The following is a 10074-nucleotide window of genomic DNA, read 5'->3' as shown; positions in this document are numbered from 1 at the left end:
TAGTGAATTGGTGGGTTTTTGTTAAATGTGAGCCAAAATCATCACAATTAAAAGAACCAAAGACTTAAACTACTTCAGTCTGTGTGCACTGAATTTATTTAATACTTTTCCACGACATTCTAATTTATTGAGATGCACCTGTATGTGTAAATTTTATGGTATATTGTGCTACTTTAAAGATTCAAATTTTTTTTACAGAATTTTTCGTACCCCTCCCAATAAGTATTATTCCACATGCATGTATGGCTGGATGATATCAACTTAAAGTCGTGATCACACTAAATAGATGAAAATATGAACAGTTATCAAAATATAAAAATGACCACCAGATCAAAATAAAAATGTACTCAAATCATACGTTAATCAAAAACAGATCATGAACAATAAAAACATAACCCCTTCTCTTAAACATATCCCAATCAATTAACCGTTACCTTTTCTAAGTAACATCACACAACTCTTCCATCCAAATGTGTTGCACAACTGAACACAAATTCACTCAGTGGTCACTTTAAATCTTATCTGATCTTAGTGTATCAGGTTGATGAAAATCCATCAGGTGAAAGGAATCTATCAATCATGTCGAATGATCTCTTTGGTTGGTCATAAGGCAAAATGTGCCCGCCTCCCCTGGCAATGACCTAAATAGGAGAAAACCAAGAGGAATATGCTATGAATGAGCTGTTGCTGTAACACAACCCTGGCTATATTAAACCCTGACTATCTGCAGTGTCATACATTTTCTTCTGCAAACTCTTTTTTTTTTATGCCAATACAATTAAATGATAGCAAATGTGTAAAATTAGTGTTTATTTACTCAATTCACTAAATACATTCTATAGACAATATGTTTTTGTTTTACTGATCTGTAGACAAGGCTGTGGTAAAATTTGTAACTGAGACCAGACAGAGTGACCACTTCTGTTAATCGGCGGATGCCGATAATCTAAAAATGTTAATATTGTGATTAATCAGCCTGGCTAATATATATGTGTCTATCACTACTGCAAACGCTCACCTGAAAGAACTCTCCCACTTGCCGTACATAAACTGCCACTTCAGTATCACTGGGCTGGACCTTCCAGGGGAAGCGCTCTGCTTTTTTATACTCGTCTGTTTTAGACCAGCTAACAGTGGGCAGGAAATGCTCAGTCAGAGGGGCAGCAACAATGACATCAAGCTGCTCACTTTAGATCAACACATGTGAGCACACGCACACGCACACACACACAAAAAAACACCATTTCATCCAGGGTGGGAGCTAGCCATGAAAAGGACAGTTACTGAGATCACAATCCTGATTTAAAGACCCCATGAAATGGTTTTATGAACACAAATTTTCTTTTTGGGAAGGGGCATTCTTATTCTAAAGAGCATTTTACTGGACCAAAAAAATAATGACAATTTATACATCCCAGAATTTGAAGATAAATCATCAATACTTTTGGTCCATTTTCTTCTGAAGAGTAAGACTGTCAATTTTAAATGTGTATATCTGAAAATGTGTACAGCTGAAAATATATATTGTGTCAACTTTGTCAACTTGAGATGGCCTCAAACCTCAGTCAAAAGTCAAAAAACACCAAATATCTCATGGGGTCATTTAAAAAAATTAAAAATAGTTTCTTAAAGACAAGTAATTTAAGTAACCCACACACAAGCAGTTGTATCATACTGTGTAATTGTTTAATTAAAAGTCAAGAAATTAACAAAAATGTTCCCTCACCCTATAGTTGTCCATGAGAACACCTAACCAGGCCTTGATGACATCCTGAAGCAGATGCTTCTCAACCTCATAGCCATCATGGAATGTCAAATTCCCAACACGGATGGAATGTTGAACGTCTGCTAGATTCACAAATGCAGAAAAATACTCCTGATCAGAAGGTTCCTGTTAAGAGAAAAACACAGAATATGACCCTATGCATTCGAATATTGTGTATACAGACTGAATGCAGAAGAAGAGAATGGGATTTCCACAGGGATGCAAATTTTGGCAAATTATTTTAACCGACTAACTACGAATTTTAACCTGTTATTAACCGGTTAACCGATAAGCCATGAATTAAACCAAAGTGACCAAACAGGCATGACAAAGCTCTACAGGCCTACTGGCTGAAACAAAACATGCTCACATGGCAGATGTGCGAATGAACAACCTAATATTTCCTTCTTATATTTTGTAAAAATATATTTTGAATCGATCGCTTGCACGCCAATTTAACCTACGAGGTGATAACTAACATTACAATGGAGAGTAAAAACAGTTTTAACCTACCCAAAGATGATGCTGCTGAGCAATCTAAATCTAAATTGAAACCCACTCCGAAAGCACTGACGCCCCGCTGCGCATCGCACTCCAGTCTCCCGTGCAACTAGGGCTGCAAACATATGCTCTTAGATGTCGAGACTTGCAGATGTTTGTTTTTTAAATGGTACTGCATTGTATTGTGCTACTACTAAACTACTATTTGCATTGGAACACATTGTCTTCACGGACGAAATGGTACCACATCACACCGCATGCTACATATTTCCTCTCAGTCTTCCTCTCAGCTTCAGGAAGACAGTGGTTTACTTCTTAACAGCGCTCTCATATGTACATAACATGCCCTACCTGATTACCCCATCAAATTGCCTCTCTGTTGTTTAATTTTTAACCAATAGTATTAGTCAAACAAATTGTTAATGCCGGTCAATCGGTTAACCGGTTAACCGTTTACATCCCTAGATTTCCATGTGTTTGCTTAAGAAAAGTGCCTAAACTGAAATGTGTGGGTCTCCTGATACCTGACACTGCACGTAGTTTAAGTAGTTTGTGCAACCAGTGGCATTTTGGAAGAAGGAGGGATAAGGAACCACATCACCATTCAGTAAGCTTTCAAAAACCTAACAAAAAGAGAGAAAGATTAGATAATTTACAATAATACAAACAGATCCTATAACACCACATCAATCATCACTGATAATAAAAAGTAACAGCGATCCAATATGTTCTGAGATTCACTATATGGCCAAAAGTATGTGGAAACCCAAACACCACACCCATATGTGCTTGAGCATTTCATTACAAAACTATTGCAATTAATATGTAGATGATCCTCTTTAACACTTCTGGGAAGGCTTTCCACTAGATGTTGGAACATGTTGGATTTGTTCCCATTAAGACACAAGAGCATCAGTCAGTATAGGTTAGGCACTGATGTTGGGCGATGTAGTCTGGCTCGCAATCAGCATTTCAATTCATCCCAAAGGTGCTCAGGTCTGGGCTTTGTGCAGACCAGTCAAGTTCTTCCATAACGGACTCATTAAACAATTTATTTTTGGATCTCACTTTGTGCACAGCAGCATTATCATTCTAGAACAAAAAAAAAGGGCCTCCACAAACTGCTGGCAAAAAGTTGAAAGCACACAATTCTGTAGAAATGTCATTGTATGCCATAGAATTTAGATTTGTCTTCACTGGAATTAAGGGGTCTAGAAAACCTGTTACTAAGCAGGAGGTGTTTACAAACTGTTGGCCATGTGGTGGATCATGCAGCTCACCTGTTTCCACCCATCTCTGCTCCTGTATGAGTCTGACTCCTGCATCTGTCTGCATCTTCACATACTGCCTCTGCAGTTCATCTACGAGGCTGGTCTGACCTCCCAGCATCTAAAACAGAGAGACTGGGTTTGTAAATGTCTGCACATGGAACAAGGCATTTCTGTAACTCATTATTATCTGGCATGTGACGTTCTGTAGGCCAAGCCCTCACTACATAATTTCTGCTCACAAACAAATATTCGAGGTCTGCAACAAAACCCCACAGCTGGTATTGAGCTATCGCAAACATTCCAATATTTTCAAGCACATTTGCAAATACTGATTAATGCAGAGCTAGCTTTGATTAAAGGTGCTATATGTAATATTTTTACTGTACTAAATCATAAAATGAGAATTAGGAATTAGAGAATTAGGAAACGTGCTAAGTTGAAATACTGGCTTCTCTGATAACAATGCTACAGCCAGTATATTCTACTTTGAAGTTTCCATTCCAGGCTGGAATTTCTGTTTATGTTTTGGCCTGTGTGATCCCGCCCACTGCCCACTCACGAATAGTATTTCGACATCGTTGCCAGATTTGAACAAGTTTGCAGGCAAACAACACTGCGTGCTGCAGCCATGGAAGCCAGCAAATGAACTGGATCAGAGATAACAGATTCCACCCAACCTAAAAAGCCTCGCCATCCATCTAAAAACCACCATGACAGAGGCGTAGTAAAACAAGGATAAATATTGGAGATGCCTTTGGAAGATGGAGACAGCTTTAAGCCCAGAAATCCTTTAAAACGGATGCTGAGTTGGCTAATTTGCGTGTCAACATTCTGGCAACCCGCATGAGCTTCGAGTCTGGGGCGGGGCAGACAACTCTTCAATACTTTGAATTTGGACTGCAGTACCAATTTCAAATGCTTGTTGTCAATCTTATAAATACAAAATAGCACTTTTAAATGTAATTAAATATATTTAATTAATTAAATAAATTGTATAATTAAAAAAAAAATCTAAAACCAAACATTCATATAAAGAATGGGTGAAACAAAGAAATAGTGAAGTCCTTTTTTTACTTTAAAATCTCATCCCTGCCCAGTAGGTGGCGATATGCATGAAGAATGTGAATCACCAAAAACAAAAGAAGAACAATGTGAAGGTGAAAGTGGAGATTTATAGTAAAAAAAAAAAAAAAATAGCTTAAATATTGATCTGTTTCTCACCTACACCTATCATATCTCTTCTGAAGGTATGGATTTAACTACTGGAGTCTTGTGGATTACTTTTATGCTGCCTTTATGTGGTTTTTAAAGCTTCAAAGTTTTGGTCACCATTCACTTTCACTGTATGAACCTACAGAATGGAGATACTCTTCTAAAAATCTTTGTTTGTGTTCAGCAGAAGAAAGAAAGTCATACATGATGGAAGGCATGAGGGTGAGTAAATGATGAGAGATTTTTCTTTTTTTGGGTGAAATATCCCATTAAAGGAAACAATGGTTTGACAGCATAAGAGCAAAATTCCTATGTGCACGTTTCATCCTGACAACAGAAAGAGAATAAGGAAAAAAACACATTGATTAATAATTACATGACAATATTTGCTGACAAGATTATAAAGTGCACAAAAGAGAGTGTAACAAAATGCTAATGTTCATCAACATTGCAAGTTTGTACTCACATGTGAGGTTCTTATGCACAAAATATGGGCTGTGCTCCACAAACAGGACAAACATAGAGGTTCCCCCAGGTCCTTCCTGCAGCCATAGCAGCACTGGAGCAGTCTCTGGTCTCTCCTTAACACAAAACATGCTACAATAAATGAGCGTGCAGTCAACAGCACACCAGCCCCCTAAAATATACCTACTATAAAAGCATACCTAGCAGAAAAAGGCAATACAATCTCAGGAAAGAACTTTGTTTTAAACCTGAAAAATGCTGTAAATTGTGTATTTTTTGGCGAATGACCTCTAAAAATACTCCTGAATCATGTATTGCCAGCTGACACTGAAGTTGCAGTCAGCAGACTTGTCTTATCTAAAGTGCTGTTGGAACAGGCAACTTCACAGTAAAACAAAGTGTGTGTATGTAAATCGTCAGCATGTTACCTATCCAGGTAAGACCCAGAAGAAAAGGTTACTGTTGTAGGCCTTGTTCACAGTGAGGTATCCTGTGTAACTCTTGACATTGGTACCAGAGAGGAGACCCACCAAACTCAGTTTTTTTGGCTGCATACCCACAACAGAGATCAAAGAATCTGTATTAGTATACATACAGGCAGGAAATGATGACCGTGGCTTTCAAGAAATAGTTGGCCCAAAAATAATAATTCTGACACAATTTACACACCCTCATCTTGTTACAGTACTAACTAGTGTGTAAATATTTGCGCTGACAACGATTCAATTATATTCGATTCTTTATCTAACGATTACGAAGCAATATAAAATCTGAAATTTTGGTCAAGATTTGATCCTTTTAGAATGATTCATAATTAATTTAAAAAATATACAGAAAAAATATTTAGTTTTATATGTGTGGCTTGGGTTCGTTTTTAAGCTTTAAAGTGGGTCACCATCAACTGGCATTGTATTTAATACATGGACCAGGAAATTAATAAAAAAAAAAGTCATACTGGTAATTTGTGACATAGTTTTCATTTTTGGGTGAACTATTCTTTTAATTTGCTGACAACTTTTCAATGGCCAAAGCGATACCTAAAGAGCAGGGTGTTTCTTCCCAAAATTTTATGAGAAATTAGAAAATAAAGCTTACTTATTTTTTAGGACCATTAAGGTTTTTTTTCCCCATATATTATTTAAGTTGTAAAGGATTAATACAACATGATGGTATCGTACTGCCTTTAATATGTGCTGATTCAAATATATATATTTAAAAAAAAAGTGTGTAAGTGTATATTTTTAAAATATAATACTATCAAATACTGTATTTCTGTAACAAGAGTCTAATGAGATATAATAGAAATAATAAGAAAAATAACTGGGGGTGAAATGTGATATGGACATATTTTCGTGAGACTCACCTGAAAGTTTATTTGACATACTATTTACACAAAATTCAATAAAAATAACAATTTTAACAGAAAATGTGCATTGTCCATTGACAATGCTGTTATTAAATTATAGAACTGAAACAAAGCAAGGCAAGGCAATATTATTTATATAGCACATTTCATACACAATGGCAATTCAAAGTGCTTTACATAAAAATTATAAAAAAATATATATAAGATTCATAAGATCATTTCAAAATCAAACAAATTTAAAAAAGTAAAAATTATTAAAATGAATAAAAAAGAAAAGGAATACAGAAATAAAATGATGCAGTGCAATCAGTAAGTGCAGCACAGTGCTCAGTGAATAAATGCACAGTTAAACAAATGTGTTTTCAGTTTGGACTTGAATGTGGCCACTGTTGGAGCACATCTGACCTCTTCTGGAAGCTGGCTCCAGCTGCAGGTTGCATAATATCTAAACGCAGTCTCTCCTTGTTTTGAGTGAATCCTTGGTATTTCTAACTGACTTAGATCCTAGTGATCTGAGATGTCTGTTAGGTTTATATTCAACAAGAAATGAAACATGGAGAAAATACCACTTCTCTTAATCAGCTATAGTGAGCTTAGCTGTAGCGTGATGCGAATCATTTTAAAATGATCATATTCTGGTTGATCAATCAGCCAGGCTAATAAATCAATTAATACGTAACTACTTTAAAGTCCATATGGGATATCAACTCTATTTCAACCTTTTTTTTTTTTTATCAAAACATCCACTCTGTGCATTACAAAAAAATAACTTTTGAATAAAATTCTCAAATTTTATGATAGATTTACTTATGTCCTATTTAGCAGTGTTGTTTCGTGAAGAACTGTGATGTCATTGCATGTGCACTGAAAGCATACATTCTTCTATCCTGCCTTTCTCCAGATCAGGACCATCTGAACCGCTCATCACACGGTGCGACCTCCGGCAGAAGAATGAAGAACAGCCAAGGGAGCTGACCGATTCCAGCACAACCCAGAGAAACAGTAGCCTCAGTGTTTCCTTCAGCATTATCAAGCTTCAACAAAACACAGAAAAGAATATGACATGGGGATAAATGGTCAAGCATTATATTAAAAGGCTCTTATTACTACCTGCTGCTGCTATTCTGCTGCCAGTCTGTACAAGCCCCAAATATTATATTAGAAATACTCGATAGTTTTAAAGCAACAACAAAACTTCTAAGTCAGTCGATCATTGCAAAACTGAGCCAATATAGAAATTAACTTAAAAGTGTGACATATGTAAAAACATTTGAGTGAAGCAAATGAAACAATGCATTGTACATCAATGGTAATTTCTGATACACCACTGTTTAGAGTCACTACCAAACTTATTAAAACACCTTTCGTTTCCCTGATCGAGTTACCTTGATGCCTGTCAGAACTCAAGAAATCGTTTACATCGGTATATGAATTTGGACTGTAAATAATTAAGTTGTTAAAGTCACGTTGTTGCTGTTACTTCCTGACATACACTGATTTCTGTAAGAAGTACAATATCACTTGTAGTCAAAAGACATATCTGTCTTTGATTAAAGCAGTTCCATTTGGTATGGTTCAGCTGATTCAAGGCACTTTGCTTTACTCTCCTGTGATACCAAGGTTGGTAAGTTAAACTATTTTTGGCATCAGTTTTGTAGAGAAAATCTGTAATAACAAAGTGCTAAGAGCTTTGTTGACTTAAGAATGTTTTCTACTTAAAGTTAAAAAGAGAAGTGTTGTTTTGGAGTGTACAAAAGAGGAGGTGGGGACAAAAGGCCTATTTTACCAAAGGCAAAAGAACTTCATTTCAAAATAATTAATGACATTTATCCATGTAATGGGTTTCTGAGAAACAGATCTATCATGGACTGTAACAAGTGTACATTCTGTGAAAAAGATATAGAATCTTTGGGGAATTTATTATATTCATGCAGTTTTTCCAGACATTTTTGGGTTGATCTTTATAACTGGATATTATTGAAGTATACAGTACCTAGCTTGGACAACAAAAGCATACAATATGGGTTTTCTATAGGGAACCCTAAAGTTAAATTTGTGGTCAATACTATTGTGATTTTGGCCAAATACTATATACAAAACTGGATGGGTTTTAAAAATCATGCACTTATCTTGGCTTTTCAAAATGAGTTGACGGTCTTTTATAAATCACTTAAATGTATACGTAACAAAAATGCCCTTAAATTACATCATTTTTTAAAAGTCTTCTTTGAGGATTAATCCCTTGTGTGTGTGTGTGTGTGTGTGTGTGTGTGTGTGTATGTGTGTGTGTGTGTTTATTTTATAATTTTTTTATTTGACATTTCTTATTGAAGCTGCTCATTTTCTTTGGTTTGACTTGTATAACATGTCAATTTATGTAAAGCCTTTTTATAATGTTTGATGGATGATGACGTCAGATGAGCCCACCTGAACGAGAGAACACATAAGAACCCCCACACTGAGAAACACCCAAACAGTCCAAAAGCACTGAGACGCTACACTATTTACCACCCCTCTGCGTTCATTGCTTTCCAAATGGTGGCGGTGGTGGGGACTTTGATTCATCGTTCATTTTGATTTCATTTCTGGAGATTACATATGTACACCAGTTGGTGGCGACAAATGAACCTCTTTTATGTTAAGAGTGAGTCATTCAGTCATTGACTCAAGTGATTTGTTAAATAACCCACCGAAACAATAACGATTTTTAAAAATAAATGATTCAGTCTAAAACTTAGATTAAAGAGTGACCCGACTTGTGGTGTTCCGCCATTTTTTTAAATGAAGTATTTTGAATGTGAAATGTCCTCAGCTCCCGTGCAATTATAGTACAGTCTCCAGTGGATGCGGTCTTGAGTAGTATATGTCGACTACTCTTTTACTACTCTACTCATCTAATTTTTTAGGACACCCTACTGCATTGGCATACTATATAGTTGAGATATGTGCATACTTGGATACAGCAAGAGTATGAGAGCAGGGCAGAGAGCTAGATGCTTTGACTTCTTTTTGAACTATTTTCGCTTGTGGAGAAGAAATTACCAAAATGGCCAATTTTTTTGGTCAGAAATTGTGTTATTTAATATTATTTACTTGTTTGTAGAACTGTTGTATAAAAGCAATATCACACTCACAGTCATGCTGTTGGTCTTGTTATCAACATGCTTTGATTACCTGCTGATAAATAGGACAACAACAGCACTCTTGCTCTTGCTTGTAATATTGTTGAATTATAGTGTAATATTGCTTAATTATATTTTTTATAGATTTTATGCTGGAAATTATGAGAATGAAAGTTATGGGCTTACCATGCCACAAGACTCGTTAATTGTCAATTATTCAAATGAACCAAACATTGAACATGTCACAGCCTGAACTTTGAACAGTTTTGAAAAGCACACTGTGGCATAGCGTACAACGGGGCAGTATATGGGATGAATGTAGTATCAAAATTATTCACAAATGCGTAAACATGCATCAATTCGATAAATGTC

At 35.9% G+C, this 10074-nt stretch overlaps 1 pseudogene; it reads right to left on the bottom strand.

The window, feature by feature from the left end:
* Positions 1–536: 536 nt before the first annotated feature.
* LOC127453793 (probable serine carboxypeptidase CPVL) lies at positions 537–9124 on the bottom strand (annotated as a pseudogene).
* Between the last annotated feature and the right edge of the window lie 950 nt (positions 9125–10074).

Source organism: Myxocyprinus asiaticus, chromosome 16 (assembly GCF_019703515.2).
Source record: "Myxocyprinus asiaticus isolate MX2 ecotype Aquarium Trade chromosome 16, UBuf_Myxa_2, whole genome shotgun sequence".
NCBI classification, from domain to species: Eukaryota; Metazoa; Chordata; class Actinopteri; order Cypriniformes; family Catostomidae; genus Myxocyprinus; species Myxocyprinus asiaticus.
The sequence above is the reverse complement of the archived record's forward strand: the minus strand, read 5'-3'. Positions and strand labels throughout refer to the sequence as shown.